This window comes from Macrosteles quadrilineatus, unplaced genomic scaffold (assembly GCF_028750875.1).
Source record: "Macrosteles quadrilineatus isolate MER2022 unplaced genomic scaffold, UCM_ALF_1.0 Scaffold_1__1_contigs__length_201487025, whole genome shotgun sequence".
NCBI lineage: Eukaryota > Metazoa > Arthropoda > Insecta > Hemiptera > Cicadellidae > Macrosteles > Macrosteles quadrilineatus.
The window spans coordinates 111,950,718-111,969,808 of NW_026542594.1; the positions used below are offsets into that span (position 1 = coordinate 111,950,718).

General features: G+C 35.0%; 1 protein-coding gene across 2 annotated transcripts in view; it reads left to right on the plus strand.

Moving 5' to 3' along the window:
* LOC128983360 (atrial natriuretic peptide receptor 1-like) overlaps positions 1-19,091 on the plus strand; it is a 282,494-nt gene that overhangs the window by 23,905 nt on the left and 239,498 nt on the right. Inside the window, exon 1 of one of the 2 annotated variants that reach the window (XM_054402622.1) lies at positions 15,271-15,517. The exons of the other annotated variant lie outside the window; for it this stretch is intronic. The gene's annotated coding sequence lies outside the window, so the exon portion shown is untranslated. Of the gene's footprint in view, positions 1-15,270; positions 15,518-19,091 lie in introns of those variants that run through there. 2 annotated transcript variants of the gene reach the window in all.

Below are 19,091 nucleotides of genomic sequence, written 5' to 3' on the forward strand. Positions count from 1 at the left end.
GTGGTTAATTGATTTTTTATTGTTGTATATTACGTATTATATTTTTTCATAGTTGTTTTTAATAACCAGTTTTTTTACTGGCCACCGTTTTAAGGGATAATTACAATTGATAGAGAATTATAATTCAACTTGAAAAAGGGATGATCCAGGGTTAATCCACCTCCAGAAACGTTGTTTAGTTTTGAACACAAGAAACGTTAGAAAAGTCCAAATAATAATAATAAAATTACAAATACAATGATATTGTTTGAATTAATTAACAATCTCTTTACAGTTGATAGCTTTATAATTGACTCTGTCAGAATTGACCTTCCATCCATATGAACTAACAGTTACCTATTTTATTGCAATAGAACACGTATGAGCTTTAATTTACGTATATTACAATTCACATAAACAAAAATATTGAGAAAACTTATTAAACAACATTAAAACCTAAAAAATATATATATTTTTAAATCTATTGGCATTGTTTGAGAGCACAATGGAGAGACACGAGTCGAGCAGATCAGGGATCAGATTAACTGTCAACTGTGACAAGTGTAAGGACCTTAACAACAGAACAGATCGAAAATGTGATTTTTCTCCTAAAGCTACCTCTTTTATTTGATTTACAGACATCTCCTACGAGCTCAGGTCAATTCACTGTTTAGAAACGACAGCAGTGACAAGTTTAACAATTTACGGCCAGAGAGTTTAAATTTTCTTGTGTGTTCATAAAGTTACACTTTTAAAATCGTGCATTAATATTGATCTAAACGTATGACCAGTATTGCTTAGTACACAAAACACCAGTTTGAATAATATTTTCTTAGAATTATGCTGTAGAGACATAAGAAGTAAGTATAGATAAAGGCCTTTGAATTCAGTTCTGGGTTAGTTTAAAACGCGAGAATCCAAAACAATGGTTTGGACGACTCCTTTCTGTAGGTAAAATTGATTACATACAATCTAGTGTCAATTCATACGTATTGGATAATCATTTATCGTTGCTTTCAACATTGATTCTAAGGATTAAAGACAAACTATTTTATTTAAATTTCATTACAAGCTTTGTAACATTTATTAGTCTATTCACTTGTGCAATACACAACGTAAACAACAGAGAAAGGTGGTTCGAGGTAATGGAATGTTTACTTAAGAGCGCTAGAAGCTGAGATGTAGTGATTAACCCAAATAAGATGCTTTGTTTCCCTCAGGAGTCCGAGTTCTGATTAAGGAGCTGATGACTTGACTGCTAAAAGAACCACGGAATTCTCGGCACTCATCTAATTAAGTTGCATTGTAAATGTTGGCCGTGCTTAGTCTGCTGGATCGCCTATATCACAACAAAGTGTCCTTTTACACTAAGAATTCGTCAGAACATCTCTAGTAGGCTGTTTTTAAAACTCTTAATTAACTTGCAATTCGATGAAAAAATGGTTATTTGTAATAGACTCAAAGTAAATATATTTGTTAATATTCGCACAAAAAAGTGCAGGCCTTTACTACTACTATTCTATAAGTCAAAGTATTTTTTAGATTTTTTGAGCTAGTCAAAGAGTCTGCAGTTCTCATCTTAGCAGATTCAGTTCATATTGATCTGCTAACCTAAGGGTGTTCCGAATGTCTACGGCTACGATCTGGGTTCGAAGGAATCAGAGCCAAAGACCCACTACATAACTATGTCACTATGCAGTGTTTAGAGCAAACGCACACACGATGGACTTTCAGGCCCGTTCTTGTACATGATCCGTGGTTCTGTGAAACGCAGTGGTTAGCTTCTTAACATGCCACTTTTTCAAAGGCCATCTATAATATTAAAACGTGACAGGTTTTTTTTTATTTCACGATTCTGAATCAACCACTTGACGGATTTTCATGATTTTTGTGTTGAAAGAAAGATCATTTTAAGAACTAGGGAATGTCGAAGCCATAATTTTAGTTTAGAGTCCCAGTTTATTAGAAATTAAGTTTTTTATTTTTTTTTTGTCTAGCAGCCGACGCTAATATTCTAAACTAGCTTTTGGTATGATTTGCTTAACATAACAGCTGTAAACATTCAGCGTTTTCGACACAATCGAAGCTCACGAATCTTCAAAAGAAAGCTTATGGACATTATTTTACTACTCGACTTTTTGAGGAAAGGTTGTGGAAATAACGATGATAACATGTTTTAATTCATCTTGGCAGCTTTTCTTTGCTATAAATTATGAACTGCTTAAACTATGCTTGAATGCCTTATACTATGATTTAATCTATTACTAAATAGACACGCTATATACAGTTTTAATGGCTACTCTATTCCCGTACGTAGGACGGGCCAACAGCTCGTTAATATTTATTATAAAATCAGTATAAAATGTTACAGTTATCTTTCTTGTTATCAAATAATATGATCTATTTTATACTTTCGTCGTCTGAAGTTGACTCGTGACTCGTGTCAAATAGATACGTGGAAGCTTTTCTCCAGTCTAAAAGGATATCATGATTGATATTGAAGCACAGAGTCAGCCCAAACAGAGAAATCGTACAAGCAGCTCCTTAGTGGACATCCATAAAAAGGAAGTCCTCTTTGATCCTGCTGTAGTACGTGTAGGCATACAAGCCAATCCCTTAGGGAAATTATCCTAACTAAATATTACCTCAGAACGACCGATAGCAAAAACTAAAGTCTGTAAAGTTTTCACTCAGGAAACTTTCGCTTGCAAACTATTGCATGAAAATTAAACGCCAATAAAGCCAATAAGCTTAAAATTTATTTAACGTTGACTTGAAATCTGGACAACATGCTTTGAGATGTTGATTATTATTTAAGTAAAGATACAGCGTTGTTTAGGTATTTATTAAAAACAGATTTTAAGAAAAATTTTAACCCACCAGTTTAAAACCCACTCTAAATTTACTTGTAATTACATAACAAATATTATTATTCATAATGAATTCAAACTAAAAATGAATAAACATGGAATTGATAAACATTTGGCCCCAGTGGCCTGTCAAAAGGGCGTTAGCCTAAGACAATAAAAACTCCACTTAGGATGTTTTATAGTTAATCTATGTTAAGATGTATGTAGCTTCTTATGTGTACATATGTACCACTCCGGAGACATGTATATTTAATACATTACTTGACATTAGCAGTCGGTGCATAAGATCAAACAGTTCAGGAGGCCTTTGACGCTATACTCAAACATGAGCTACAAACATGGAACAGAACAGTACAGTACAGCACTCACTACTCCCGCAGACTGATGTAAATGAATCATTGAAAAACGTCGTTCTCACCAAATATACCACCGTGGAAAATAAGACATTGGGTTACATGGTGAAAATTAAAGAGAACCATTTAGAATGTAATATGATTATATATTTCTCATCTGCTTTTATCTGTGAGCTTGAAAAATGAACGACGGGTTTCCATGACTAGAGGGAAGAAAAGGCTGTACGAGTAGCACTTTGACTTGAGTAAAACATTATATATATATTTAGTTTTAGTTTACATTACAGAGTTCATATTATTTCAGCGATTAAATGTTTATTGTTTGTAGTAAAATTATCCTTGTATATAGTTATTAAATGTGTCTGTTTATGATGTTATTAAACCCAATTAACCACAACCACAGAAAACGTACTACACTGTTATAAATGAAAAAGGAATATTTATTTTATTTAAATTAGCCTATAAGGAAATCCAGAAGAAATATATTTAGTTAGTATTTGCAAGAGGCAACATGATTTGGCGGAAGCAAAGTCTTACATTAGTCATTACAATGGAACAATAGATTCCAGTGACCGATAAGAATCCCCACTACCCTTGACCACGCAGAAATCGTCAGTCTACAGTAGATGACAGGTACGTCTAGATGTCGTTTCCGCCTGTTCATTTTTCCAGTATAATTTCATTATATTTTAGTGCGGCCATAAGCCTAGTTTTCATATTAAATATATGTTTAACTATTTCTCAAAGTATAACATACACAACTGACCAAGGCTTGGTCCCCTGGTAGTAGTAATTAAACATCCAATAGCGCCAAGTAGTTTTTGGCATACAATTAATGTCGTCCTGTAATGTTAATTAGATGGTGTTACAACCTAATAAAGCACGTCTAAAATATTTGTTGCTAAACAAACTTGTTCTGGGTTTAGCCTTGCACTTGTAGGTATATAAAATCGAACAGTACATTTGACTTTCAATAGACATACAACATAGTATGTGAAGGAAGTATTGGTTGTTTTCGTCAAAATCATCTAATTTGAAAGAAATGAAATGAAATGAACATTTATTTATTTTACCAGGCAAAGTTAGGGCACATGGCCCTTTCTTACACTTAAACTGACAAGAAATAAAAATACATTGACATTTCTTAATCTAATATAAATCTAAATATTTAACAAATCAAGAACAGATTAAACAAAAATGTTATTTAACAAAATAATTATAATTATAAATAGAAATGAAAATAAAAATATTAAACACGTTCACACTCTCACAGGCACACGCACCAGCAATCGCGCTAAGACACAGAAGCCCTAGGACACGCCAGCCGAGACCATTTGCTCAAACTAGAGATTTTTTAGTGCCGCCACAGTTTAAGACTTGGGTACACATACCCATTTTGGGTCCTCCTCAACCTAATCACCTGTGGTTCGTTTTGATGAAATTTGGCACATTGGTATCAATTCATAATATCTCCTTGAGTTGCTTTTAGTTTTTATTTTAATCCGGATTCCAATGTTGATTTTCCTTATAAAATCTTGTCTATGTGGAAGGGAAAATTTTCACAAAAACAGCTCGAACGATTTTAATTTTGATTCTATTTGTTATAGTGCTTTTAAATGAAATGGTACGATTCCCAATTCTGTAAGGATAACGGTTCAATAGTAATTGCATTTTTTGTGATCCTCCTCATAAAAACCCATATGTTTTTATTCTGCCTTTTTATTTATAGCCTTCAATTACCTATTATGACCTAACAGTGGAAGGATTTTCAATTTTAATGTCAAGGTAATGGTTGGAAGTATGCAATTTGGTGGATACTATTTATTTCAAAGTATTATTCAACAAATCAAACACAACAAATTTGAATAATGGTAAATAAACAATAAGTTCAAATTATTTGTTGTGTTTGATATTTGAAGTACCGTTTTAGCCAGCTGGGAACTGCAATTTTCCAGTGATTACTAACGTCAATTGTTTAGTGGAGACGGGCGAACCTTCACCAGCCTTGATGACAGAGGTCGAGGACCTTCCATAGACAAATAATGACCAAGAAACGCCTTCTCCCCTGGCAGGCACGTGGCTAACATGAGACAACGGTGTCATGATCACCAAACACACCAGAACTCTGTACTAAGAGACAAGTCATGATCACCAAACACACCAGAACTATGTACTGGGAGACAAGGTATCATAACACCAGTACACCAGAACTATGTACTGGGAGACAAGGTACCATAACACCAGTACACCAGAACTGTGCACTGGGAGACAAGGTATCATAACACCAATACACCAGAACTGTGTACTGGGAGACAAGGTATCATAGCACCAGTACACCAGAACTATGTACTGGGAGACAAGGTATCATAACACCAGTACACCAGAACTATGTACTGGGAGACAAGGTATCATAACACCAGTACACCAGAACTATGTACTGGGAGACAAGGTATCATAACACCAGTACACCAGAACTATGTACTGGGAGACAAGGTATCATAACACCAGTACACCAGAACTCTGTAATGGGAGACAAGGTACCATAACACCAGTACACCAGAACTATGTACTGGGAGACAAGGTATCATAACACCAGGACACCAGAACTATGTACTGGGAGACAAGGTATCATAACACCAGTACACCAGAACTATGTACTGGGAGACAAGGTATCATAACACCAGTACACCAGAACTATGTACTGGGAGACAAGGTATCATAACACCAGTACACCAGAACTATGTACTGGGAGACAAGGTATCATAACACCAGTACACCAGAACTATGTACTGGGAGACAAGGTATCATAACACCAGGACACCAGAACTATGTACTGGGAGACAAGTCATGATCACCAAACACACCAGAACTCTGTACTGGGAGACAAGTCATGATCACCAAACACACCAGAACTATGTACTGGGAGACAAGGTATCATAACACCAGTACACCAGAACTATGTACTGGGAGACAAGTCATGATCACCAAACACACCAGAACTATGTACTGGGAGACAAGTCATGATCACCAAACACACCAGAACTATGTACTGGGAGACAAGGTATCATAACACCAGTACACCAGAACTATGTACTGGGAGACAAGGTACCATAGCACCAATACACCAGAACTATGTACTGGGAGACAAGGTATCATAACACCAGTACACCAGAACTATGTACTGGGAGACAAGGTATCATAACACCAGTACACCAGAACTTAGTACTGGGAGACAAGGTATCATAACACGAATACACCAGAACTATGTACTGGGAGACAAGGTATCATAACACCAGTACACCAGAACTATGTACTGGGAGACAAGGTATCATAGCACCAAAACACCAGAACTATGTAATGGGAGACAAGGTATCATAACACCAGTACACCAGAACTATGTACTGGGAGACAAGGTATCATAACACCAGTACACCAGAACTTAGTACTGGGAGACAAGGTATCATAACACGAATACACCAGAACTATGTACTGGGAGACAAGGTATCATAACACCAGTACACCAGAACTATGTACTGGGAGAAAAGGTATCATAACACGAATACACCAGAACTATGTACTGGGAGACAAGGTATCATAACACGAATACGCCAGAACTGTGTACTGGGAGACAAGGTATCATAGCACAAATACACCAGAACTGTGTACTGGGAGACAAGGTATCATAACACCAGTACACCAGAACTATGTACTGGGAGACAAGGTACCATAACACAAATACACCAGAACTGTGTACTGGGAGACAAGGTACCATAGCACCAATGCACCAGAAATGTGTACTGGGAGACAAGGTACCATAGCACAAATACACCAGAACTGTGTACTGGGAGACAAGGTATCATAACACCAGTACACCAGAACTATGTACTGGGAGACAAGGTACCATAACACCAATGCACCAGAACTGTGTACTGGGAAAGAAGGTATCATAACACCAATACACCAGAACTATGTACTGGGAGACAAGGTATCATAACACCAATACACCAGAACTATGTACTGGGAGACAAGGTATCATAGCACCAATACACCAGAACTATGTACTGGGAGACAAGGTACCATAGCACCAATGCACCAGAACTGTGTACTGGGAGACAAGGTATCATAACACCAGTACACCAGAACTATGTACTGGGAGACAAGGTACCATAACACCAGTACACCAGAACTATGTACTGGGAGACAAGGTACCATAACACCAATACACCAGAACTGTGTACTGGGAGACAATGTACCATAGCACAAATACACCAGAACTGGGAGACAAGGTATAACACCAGTACACCAGAACTATGTACTGGGAGACAAGGTACCATAGCATAAATACACCAGAACGGGAACAATAGTAGTATGATTACCTTTATAATGTCTGTTCCATGTACTGCTGGGGAAAGTGGTATCACAACTCAATGTATTGTCAATACCCGCTTCTAATGTGTTGTTGGACACAAAGGTATCATGATTATCAATACACTGTTCCGTCGGAGGGGACAGATATCGTTCCTAAACTGTGTTGTTGGGCTCAATGGTTTTACCAGTACCCTTTTCTACTGTGTTGTAAGGGGTTTACGTTATTATGATTATAAATACACTGTTTTACTGTGTTGTAGGGGACGATAGTATCATGATTATAAATACACTGTTTTACTGTGTTGTAGGGGACGATAGTATCATGATTCTCAATACTGTTTCAATTCGTTGGGGACTAAGGTGCCTGATGCCTGATCCTTAATACGTACATTGGGCCTAGTGAGGCAGATTGGGCCCTTTAAGAATCCATGAGGTGTATTTTTTCCTGAAATAAAAAAAATAGAAATAGAATCGTAAACTTAGGAGGAAAATAAACGTAGGGGTTATTTTTGATGTATACCTAATAAACTGAAATGTAATAATCTTGCATGTAATTTCAATCTGGTACCCTTTATTGTATTTGGCTTTGTTAAATAAATGTTATTATATTCATCCTCAAACTGATTTGCTTTTTATTGTTGGAAAGGAGGGATTATCTATTCTCTCTTACTTAAAAATTAGCACATGGATTAGAGTAGTCATATTAGAACAACCAATTAAAAGAAATCAAGCTTAAAAAAATCTATCTGGTTACGTGCATGGTCTGTCGCCGTACGCTTTTATACTGAGGGCTAGCGAATAAACTATCAACAGCATCACTTGCAGTCAATCATTATAGATAAATACCATCATAGTGTATTATAACTTGTCATTATGATGTTGTTGCGACAGCAACTAGTTTCGATCGAAACACGAGATCATCATCAAGAAGAGAAGTAGGCCACACGCATAATTGTTTCTACCTAATGATGATATCGTTGTGAGGTCGAAACTAGTTGCTGTTGCAACAAGTTATGGAACTAGTTAGGGAATGTTTTTCTTCTACTGCCGTCTGTTAGTCAACTTATGAAGGTGGAGGATGACTCAATTACAATTCACCAAGTTTGCAGCAATCTTAACCTACACAATTATGACTACATCATATCAGTGGTAAACAATGATGGGAAACAACACAGTGGAGGTAGTCACTGGTCACTTCTGGTGTACTGCAGTTCTACAGCCAATTTTTACCACTATGATTCTGTGACTGGTGTCAACCATAATCATGCTATCCAACTCGCCTCCAAGCTTTCCCAGGGCCTCAAACTGCTCGACAATTGTCACGTTATAGAAGCGAAGTGTCTACAACAGAAGGGAGGTGTCGAGTGTTGTGTTTTTGTTATCCATAACACTGAGATTGTGTGAAATATGGTTGAAAATAAGTTGTTTAAATTTAATCACAGAATGTTTAATGAAGATTTTTCCGTTAATTCATACTACAACACTATAAAAGCTTTGTCGAGGCAACAAAAGCAACACTCTACTGAGAATAACTTACCAACGAGTACTAATGATGCACATAGAACATTAAATAGCAATTTTTGTACATCCAAAAATGTAGATCAGTGGAGGGAAGTACCAAGGAAAAACAAAGTAAATACAAATGCAAAACAAACCAACAATACTGCCACACAGGATAAACCTTTTACAACATCAAATATGTTTGATTTGCTAAGCAGTAAAGAATGTAGTTCTATGTCGGTTTCCAAACAAACAGGAGAGGATAAAATGAGTTCTACACCATCTTCATGTGTGAGACATGCTAAGGATGCAAAAGACAAAAAAACTGACAAAAGCACCAAAGTAAGTAAAACTAAGCAACAGAAGAATTCTTCATTAAAACATGTTGTACAGAACATTACGAATGCCGAAGAAGTAAGGGTTTCTATATATGCTGACAGTCATGGGAAGAACCTACATCAAATTCTTATAAATAGTTTACCATCAAACAACAACGTACATGTTACCACATCCCCAGGGGTGCCGCTTGGATATGTGTTAAAAAATACTGAAAAGCATGTTAAAACTTTGAAGAATAAAGATGTGCTTATCATTATCGCAGGCTCAAATAGTGTAGAACAAATGCTGAATGAAAATGTCGACCCAGCTGAAAGGATGCCAAGTGTTTTTCAAGAATATACGACTTTAAATGACCACACCGACATTGCAATAGTTCCTCTGTTCCCCAGGTTTGACCTTCCGCCTCAACATATAATAAACAAGTCAGTTCGAAGAGTAAATTTCAATCTGAGTACCAAAGAAGTTAACTTAGTAAATTGCAAAAGGTTTAAAAGGTTCCACTTTACCCAGCACGGTCAACACCTCAATAAACAAGTCAAACAAGTTCTCTGTGAAGAAATTCATAAAACAATTAAAAAAATTCAGGAGACCCATCCTTGTCATGCTAAACAGTCCCCAAAAGAAATTAAGGTTATTGAGGCAAATATGAAACAAGTTTTTGATGATTTTAGCCACTGTGAAGAAATAGCTTTTTCCCACTGTATATCAGGAGATCTAGATTGTAACCGAAGCATGACTGCAGGAGTAACAGTGAAATTTAAGGAAAGATTTGGAAAGCCATCCTACAAAGACTATTGTAGTAAACGTCTGACATTTCAAAAGCCAAACAAAGGACCCTCGGTGTACAGTCTAGTTACTAAGCCTTTTTATAATTGTAAACCTACAAAGGCAGAATACAATGCTGCATTTGAAGAACTTGCAGAGGATTTTAGCAAGAGATCACTAAAAAGACTGATATGTTCCCCCATGGGCTGTGTGAGAGACAAAATATCCCTAGATCTCTTTGCTTTAAATATAGTTAAATTTCAGAAGAAAACTAAAGCTTTTGTCACAATAGTTGCCTACTATCAACAATCACGAAGAACTCTTTTTAATGGACTTTCTTACAGTAGTTTTCTACAGGATTTGAGAGCTGCAATAGCTAAAGAATATGAAAAGCAAACAAGTATGACTTTGACAACTTCATCCAGCATGCAAAATATAAATACCTCAGCCTCACCTCCACCAGCCAAAGCCTTGCTAAGCACAGCCACCTCAACCCCCATGTCATCCTCAACTACATTAACCACTACCACTACTCCACCAGCTGCAAGTTTGTTGGTAGAGATGCTTAATAGTGACACAACACTACAAGAGCTGCATAGAGAGAGCCAGTCCAAGCTCTGAATACTTTCAAACAGTTGTAAATGAATTTGGCTTTGTAATCAATAACAGAGATCCAACCAGAATAACTAATACCACTGTTTCTTGCATTGATAATATTCTGACTAGTATAAATTTTGGGAAAGGCCAATTGTGTAACATCAATACCTCTTTTTCTGATCATAATGCTCTGCTGTTGTCTCTACCCAACAAACTGAATAGACAGGTCTGCACCAAAAGAATAAAAATTAGAATGTACCCTGAAGAGAACAACATTTTATTTGTAAATAGACTTAAGCTTATGTTGTCAGATATGCCTCCCCTTATTTCACTGGATGATTGCTACAATTTTTTCTTGGAAAATTTTATCTTTTGTATGAATGAGTTTTTCCCTATTAAAAATATTAAGGTTAAAAATAAGAAATCAAAAAAATGGATTACACAGGGTATTAAGATATCAGCAGCAAAGAAGAGGCAATTACACTGGCGAGCAAAGTATAACCTAAGTATAGAATTTCAGCAATATGTAAAAAATTATAAAAAAGTGTTTAAGTCAGTTGTAAAAGCAGCAAAAATAGCATCTAATGATAATTACATTTTTGAGTCCAAAAACAAATCAAGAGCTACATGGGCTGTTGTTAAAAGAGAAATGGGTACTCATTGTAATAAAATTAGTGAACCTATTACCTTAAAAATAAACAATAAGATAACTTCAAATCCTCAAAAAATCACTCAAAGTTTTAACAATCATTTTATTAACACTGTTGACTTATTAAAAGTTCCTAAAGCTGATTTATCTTTTGTCAAAGACAGCCCTTCATGTAAGACAAAATATTTAAGTGAATTTTCACCTGTGTCAGTGGAAGAGGTAGCTAAAATTATGTTAGGTCTAAATAACACAAAATCTTGTGGATGGGATGACATTCCAGTTCATTTATTAAAATTGTCTGTTAAAGTGATAAGCCCTATCTTAACTTATATTTTTAATCTAGCTATTAGAACTTGTACCTTTCCGACTAAGCTGAAGCTGTCAGAGATAAAACCAATTTTTAAAAAAGGAATAAAAAATGACATTCAAAATTTCCGACCTATATCTTTACTTAGTAATATATCAAAGATTTTTGAAAAAGCTCTTCATAATAGAATTGTTTATTTTCTTGAAAGTAAGAATCTGCTTGGGGCTGAACAGTTTGGGTTTAGGAAAAATAGAAGTACTGAATTAGCTTTGATAAACTTTGTGAGTGATGCAGCAAGGGCCTTCGATGGGTCACAGTTTACTGCGGGAATTTTCTGTGACCTGTCCAGGGCTTTTGACTGTGTGGATCATGGGATGCTGATTAAAAAAATGGCCAGTATTGGTATTGAGGAGTCGGCTCTTAAGCTATTAACATCATATCTTTTGGGGAGAAAGCAGAGAACAGTTATCAGTGATAGTTCAACCCGTTTTTACTCAGACTGGGCTACAGTAAAATTTGGCGTCCCTCAAGGATCCATTTTAGGACCCACACTCTTTCTTATATATATAAACGACCTACCAGCACATATTTCCAAAAGGTTCGTACTATTTGCTGATGATACAGTGGTAATAGTTCAGGAAAAAAACCTGTCTGCATTAGAAAACACTTTGAAATTAACACTGAAAGATCTGAAGAAATGGTTTGAATCAAATGGACTTTTACTAAATGAATCTAAATCTAACATTATGCAATTCCACATCAGAATTAACAATAACTACAAACTCAATGGAACGGATTTTAATATCACAGATAAATATAAATTTCTTGGAATTAATATAGATCAAAGTTTCAATTGGAAATCACACATTCAATATTTGGTTAGTAAGTTGACTTCTTTTAGGTTTGCAATTAAATGTATTCAAAATTCAGTGTCACTAGCAACATTAAAAATTATTTATTATGCTTATATACACTCTCTGCTTCGTTATGGAATTGTTCTGTGGGGAAACTCAGGGGATATTAGCAAAGTTTTTAAAGTCCAAAAAAGTATTATTAGAGTGATGATAGGGGCAGAATATGGATCAAGCTGTCGTCGTTCTTTTAAGGAATTAAAAATAATGCCATTGACTTCTTTATACATCTATGAAACAGTAAATTTTGTTCATTTAAATAATACACTTTTTGATGAATTTAGACCCACTCATAGTGATAATACCCGAAACCCAAATCTGCTAAATTATCCAATTCATAAACACTCTCATTTTGAAAAAAACCCCATCTATATGGGGATTTGTTTATGTAATAAGATCCCCTCAAAAATAAAATCCTATACACCACAAAAATTTAAAATTTGGACTAAATCATTATTGGTGGAGAAATCATATTACTTCCTGGCAGATTTCCTAAATGACCGTGACATTAATTGACCATTAGTTTATGTAAAATATGACACAGAATGTTTTTAATTGTTTTTTCTCTGATATTGCTTCAAGATCTTCATTTGAATTTGTCTTTTTTCTAACTTGTTTGAATTGGTAACTTTCTCTCAATTGTGCTGTTCTTGTTGTATTTTGTTGTAACTTATTACTTTTAGTTTCATATTCACCATTGCCTTTGTAATGAAGAATGTTTTATGCAATAAAATACTTATGACTTATGACTTATGACTTAACTACTACACGACGTTGAATTTCAAACATCGGGGACTTCAAAACTGCTTTAAGCTACAGCTCTTGATGTGCCATGAATCAAGATGATAGCATGAATGCATCTGTAGCTAGTGTGATTAATAGTGTTTTTGATTTGTTCATCTTGAAGCTATAATATTAACATCCTAGTTCAGCTACACTGCTTTTCAAATATGAACGTGCTGTCAATTAATGGTTGTTAAATAATAATTGGAATTGCTGTACTGTAAATAATTGCTTGTTTTTCTTTTTGTTATGGCACAAAGTACCCATTGTTTCCAGTCGAATGAACACTATACCAAAACACAAAGCTCACTGACCGTTACTTTACAGTTACTTTACAGATCCACACTATTCTATCTTAGCTGCTATGTTGACGTTGCAACTGTGTGGGAAAAACCAGATGAAGCAGAAAAGTGAGTTAGGTAACGCAATTAAATAATTGGCTGGTTTTTTATGAGTATTGTGAAGCATTTTTACAGTAGGACCTCATATGTAGCAGCAGCAACATGTGGTTGGACCATCACTGACTGCCATAAACATGACACCATAACTTGCAGCTGCTGCCCTGTGTGTTACAAAAACAAACTGTTTATTTGTGGATAGATTCTGGCTATAAACCATGGTGGTAGAACTCATTAGAACACACACTGTCAACAATACTTGGGTGTTATTTTGTAAATAGGAGTGATTGAATCCATAAATTGCTTGGTTCTTATATAGACCTACGTTTACAATTAATTATTATGAGTGTAATCGGCTCATATACGCCATGTGGTTTTTGATCAACACCAGCGATCATCACAAAAGTACATATCTGCAGATGCCACTCACATGACAAAGATGTTACATAACAACAAATGCAATGCATACTAATAGAATCATTATAAACCAGTAATAAAATAATGTGAGTAATTATTCATATTACGTTGTAGCTACAGGGATAACAACAAGGTATTATTATTCGGACGGTTCTGCCTGTCATTAAAGGGGTATGTACACCCGGGTTACCGTAGACTTTCACTCACCAAATATCGGAAAACTTTCATCTACTAATTTGACATAAAAATAAGAATACTAAAGATTAAGGGAAACGGAAAACCGGCCACCTCTGGCCAACTGGCCCTAATCCGCATATAGAACTTAGGTTAAGTTAGGTCAGATTATATAAATATGGACCCTGAATTTACGGCCAGTGACCGGGACCCCTAAACTCAAAGATTAACGTTGATCCTGTATATTTATTTCAATGGTAATAATTATAGCACATACGCAATTGTTGTTAATAATTTGAAACTAATTTATACAGCTACACTTTATAAAGCTAATGGACGCCCTACAAATGTTATATGATACATCGTTCATTGAACCACAATTTTAATTTAAACCCCGCTAGTAACTGCAAAGCAATTAAGATTCCATCGAATAATTTAAATTCTTCAGAAATGCAAAACATCCAGTCCCGGCGCGTCTTGCGTGCGGCGTGTACGGAGCGACAACCGACTAACTATACGTCGAGAGAATGTCGTGACATTTAGACAAACGAGTGTCACAACATTTTAACTGTGCAACAGGCGAAGCACTCGGACCGCAACGGAAAGTGTAAACAAGCGGTTTAGAGGCAGAAAGATGAGTGAGGTGCCATCTGTTGCGGTAGGGAGTGGGTCAAAGCCCCGACCATTATAACCTAATGACATGTCGAACTTCCTTCCGCGAGCGGCGTGCGGCGAGCGGCGTGCGGCGTGCGGTTCTCCTTGACCACGCAGGCCCGGGGGCGGCGCGCGGCGGCGGCGGTGGAGATGGAGGTGGAGGTGGCGATGGTGGCAGCAGTCTAGCGCGTCGCGCGAACCCGCGAGGTCCAGGGACGTGTGTGCGTCTCTCTACAACACAATAACACGTGTGTATGTGTCTGTGTGTGGGTGATACTGATAGTGCTGAGGTGCTGGTGCTGAACTGTACTGTGGTGCTAAGTGATTATACTGTTCCTAATACTTTAAGTTGGCATCACTTTTGTGGTTATTTTTGGAAATATATATCGTCCTTTTTCATCTTGTTGTCATTGGATGGCTTTGAAATAATCGTAGCAGATATTCAATAATTTGGTAAGTGCTTGGTTGATTTACTATGGGTTTTATTCTGATTCGTGTTTTTGCTATAGTAGTTTATTGCCATATAAAAGGCTTATAATTATAAAGAACTTAATGGAATTAAACATATAGCCTATGGTTTGAAATTATATCATGCATTAGTTACATTAGTTCAATGATTATTTTGACTAAAAAAATATGCACCATTACAATAATAATTATGAAACGGTTTCTAATGGAAGACATGATTCACCTGAGAAAACAGCTGTACGGTATGATAAAAAGGTACAGTTAGTTACAAAAGCGCAGTAGCATTATTTTAACAAGCTTGAATTCAAAACGGAGTTTAAAAATACATTGAGTTTAAAAAGACGTTTAAACATATTAGTGCAATGTTGCTTGCTTACATATTGCTACCATACATCTTTATTCATTTTACTTACAGTTTATCCTTACTGTCCCTGATTCAGCAGCAGCTTGAATGTTTCCATAGTTCAAATTGAACTTTTATTATACGTTCAATTAGTATGTTATAATTTTGAACTAGCGATTGGATCCACAGTTTTAAGCGCATACATATTTGGTTATATACTGACTTTTATCGTGCACTTACCTGTTTGATGCCCCAAATACTAGTAACTAAATCTTCAGATTTCTCATCGGAATTAGATGTTAAGAACTTCTTTTCTTTTTATTTACATGACTCACAGTGACATTTTCATAAATACTTTTCCCTACATGTCTTTAAATCGTCGTTACCAGGCTAAAAAACTAAAACAAATATTTATGGATACGAAACAAATTCCGTAGCCAACTTAATAGCTAAATCTATTTACCATCACTCACTAGGCCTAAAAATACATAAATTTTTTACAAATTTCAAAATGAGTTTTAAGGTTTTTTAAACTTAATCATCCATATATTTTACTAGTCGGTTATATATTTTAGTAAGTTAAAACGGTTAGTTAACTTATTTAGTGACATCTGTATTTGACTTAAATAAAAATGAGCTTATTGCTGAAATTCGCAGTTCGTTCCAAAATAGTTTGTTTTGTAAACGTGTTACAGATTTTATTTAGATAATCATCTGTTGGTATAATTTCAATTGACAAATAATACTCGCTGACTTAATGGTTTTTAGTTTCAATCAATAAGGAAATAATTCTTAATTCTTATTCTTGATTTGTTTTGCACTTCTTGTAGTATACATTGATGATATTCAGTTTCTTCCACCACATAGTAATATCGCATACAATGCTAATGATTTTGAGAACACATTAATACGAACCCATTAACACAAATTTTCAAAATCCGACAAAGAATCATTGGACTGCAATTTGGTGAGGGATTAACTATAAGTTGTTTTTTAGAAATAAAATAAAAGTTGAAGCCATCTGCAACCTTTTACCTTAGGCCCTTGTTTTTACACCTTTAACTATGACATAATGAACTTATCTTTAATTATATAAAGCCTATAAAGACCTTTAAAAACTTATGTAGGTCTACCAAGGTTGAAGGCTTACAAACTTCTTCAACCGAAACAAACATTTATAAATAGGAAGAAATAAATAAATAAAATGCCTTTATTTATCAAGCGTTTCTCAGTACAACTGCTTTTCAGAACAACTTTCAAAAATCATAATAATAGTTTTATCAATGCTTCTAATGCTTCAATATTCATATGATTATAAAATGAGACCTCTAAAATGAACATTCTGTACAACGTAAGACTGTATTAATAGCCTCTTCAACCCCTACAGGGATACTTCTCACCCAACAGGTATATAATTTTGAGGTTTAAGGAAGGGACAACTGTATGAAAATCATAAGTGTTTTTATAAAACGGAGGTTATTTGTCATGAAATCAACCCTAAAAGAGCATTGTATTATTTAAACATTTATTAGATTATAAACGACAGATAATCTCTACTATGATGCATATTATTCCAAAATGAAATTGGAAAACCGTATTTTGTATTTTAGTGACTAATAATACTCCAAAACCTAAAACCTTAAAATTAGTTGGAAGTATTATTCTTAAAGTACTACTAGTAGTAAGTAAACTTATAATTTAAAGTAGTCAATTAGAAATAAATCAGCGTGTTTCTTGAAATTGACAGACTCCCTGAGTTCGTAATTGTCTGAACCTAGAAATAATAAACATTTGCACCAGGGCCTGCCATTACTGTATTTCAATTCCCATGTTGAAATAAAAATGAATATAAAATAAAATGAAAAAATTATTTTATCATTCAGGCAAAGTTAGGGCCAAATGGTATTTTTATACACTTTCGGGTTATGTCCTTTTTAACTGTAATTTTTAACTCAATAATTTGTGCTAAGAAAAATCGTCACTTAGAATTTCACTAGAAAAGTATCATCACTTGTATAACATCCTCCGGATTTTTTTTATGTGGATGTACATATAAAGGCAAGTTTCAAATGTGAAGCCTATTATTGATAAATAAACATTCTTGTATAAATTTATAAAAAAAAAACATTAGAAACAGGTTTAATACTAAGTTATTTTAGTGCCTAATTAACTAACTGGCACTCAACAGGAGGTTAAAATCATTGATTAACACTCTCCCTCTAAATTTTTAGATTTAGGGAAGAAACAACTTTATAAAAAAATATATTTCTCAATGTGCAGGTGATTTTCCATATATCGTTGGTAATACATTATTTTAGTTCAAAATTAATCTAAAACACAAACTCAAATTATAAAACACTAAAAATCAATATAGATTATAGAAAAAAGGTAACTTATTACTGTTGGTTGAAGCACTCGTGTAAATTCAACGTAAACAATTAGTAGTATGACGAAGGACGACCCTAACATGATTCGTTGACGAAATATACAATCACAGTAAATTCAATTAACCAACGAGACGTAATTTTAAGAAATAACTTAATTTGAGTAACCCTCACAAATACGAGTATTATTTAAAAATAAAGGATAAAAACACACGATGTAACATGTCTTATGTGACATTTCAATAACTTTTCATATATCTTACACGGAAGTTGTACTGCTATGTTTCTTATCAAAGTGGTTGAAAAACACACCTCTAGTTACATACAAGGTCTCGGTAGGCATTGATAGCACATATCTGGACGGAAGAGTGTTCCTGCTATCAGTGACCAGCGGCCATGTCCAATCCCCAACAATCGGCATTAGTTAACTACTGTACTGGCAAGAATGTGTTAAACATGAAATTTTCTCGTATGTCTGAGTGGGTGGCCGCCTCAGCAGCTATGAATAATGCATTTGGGGAATTATTGTTGTTGCTCATCAATACAAAGAAAATACAGTAGTTCGAACATATTATTTGTAACTTAAATTACACTCACTGTTATCGATTGACATATATTTTGGTATAACTAGAATCGGCTGGAAGTGGGTACAGGCTTGACAATGGATTTGACCTCATGTAATTTTGTATTACAAATTACACAGCCAATACTCGCACGCATCTTTTATATTCATTCCCCTTAAGGTAGTAAACACGGGCGCATAAAACATGTAATGCAAGAAAAATAAAAATGTTATATTAATGGAATATGTAATGCAATTATTAGATAGTGT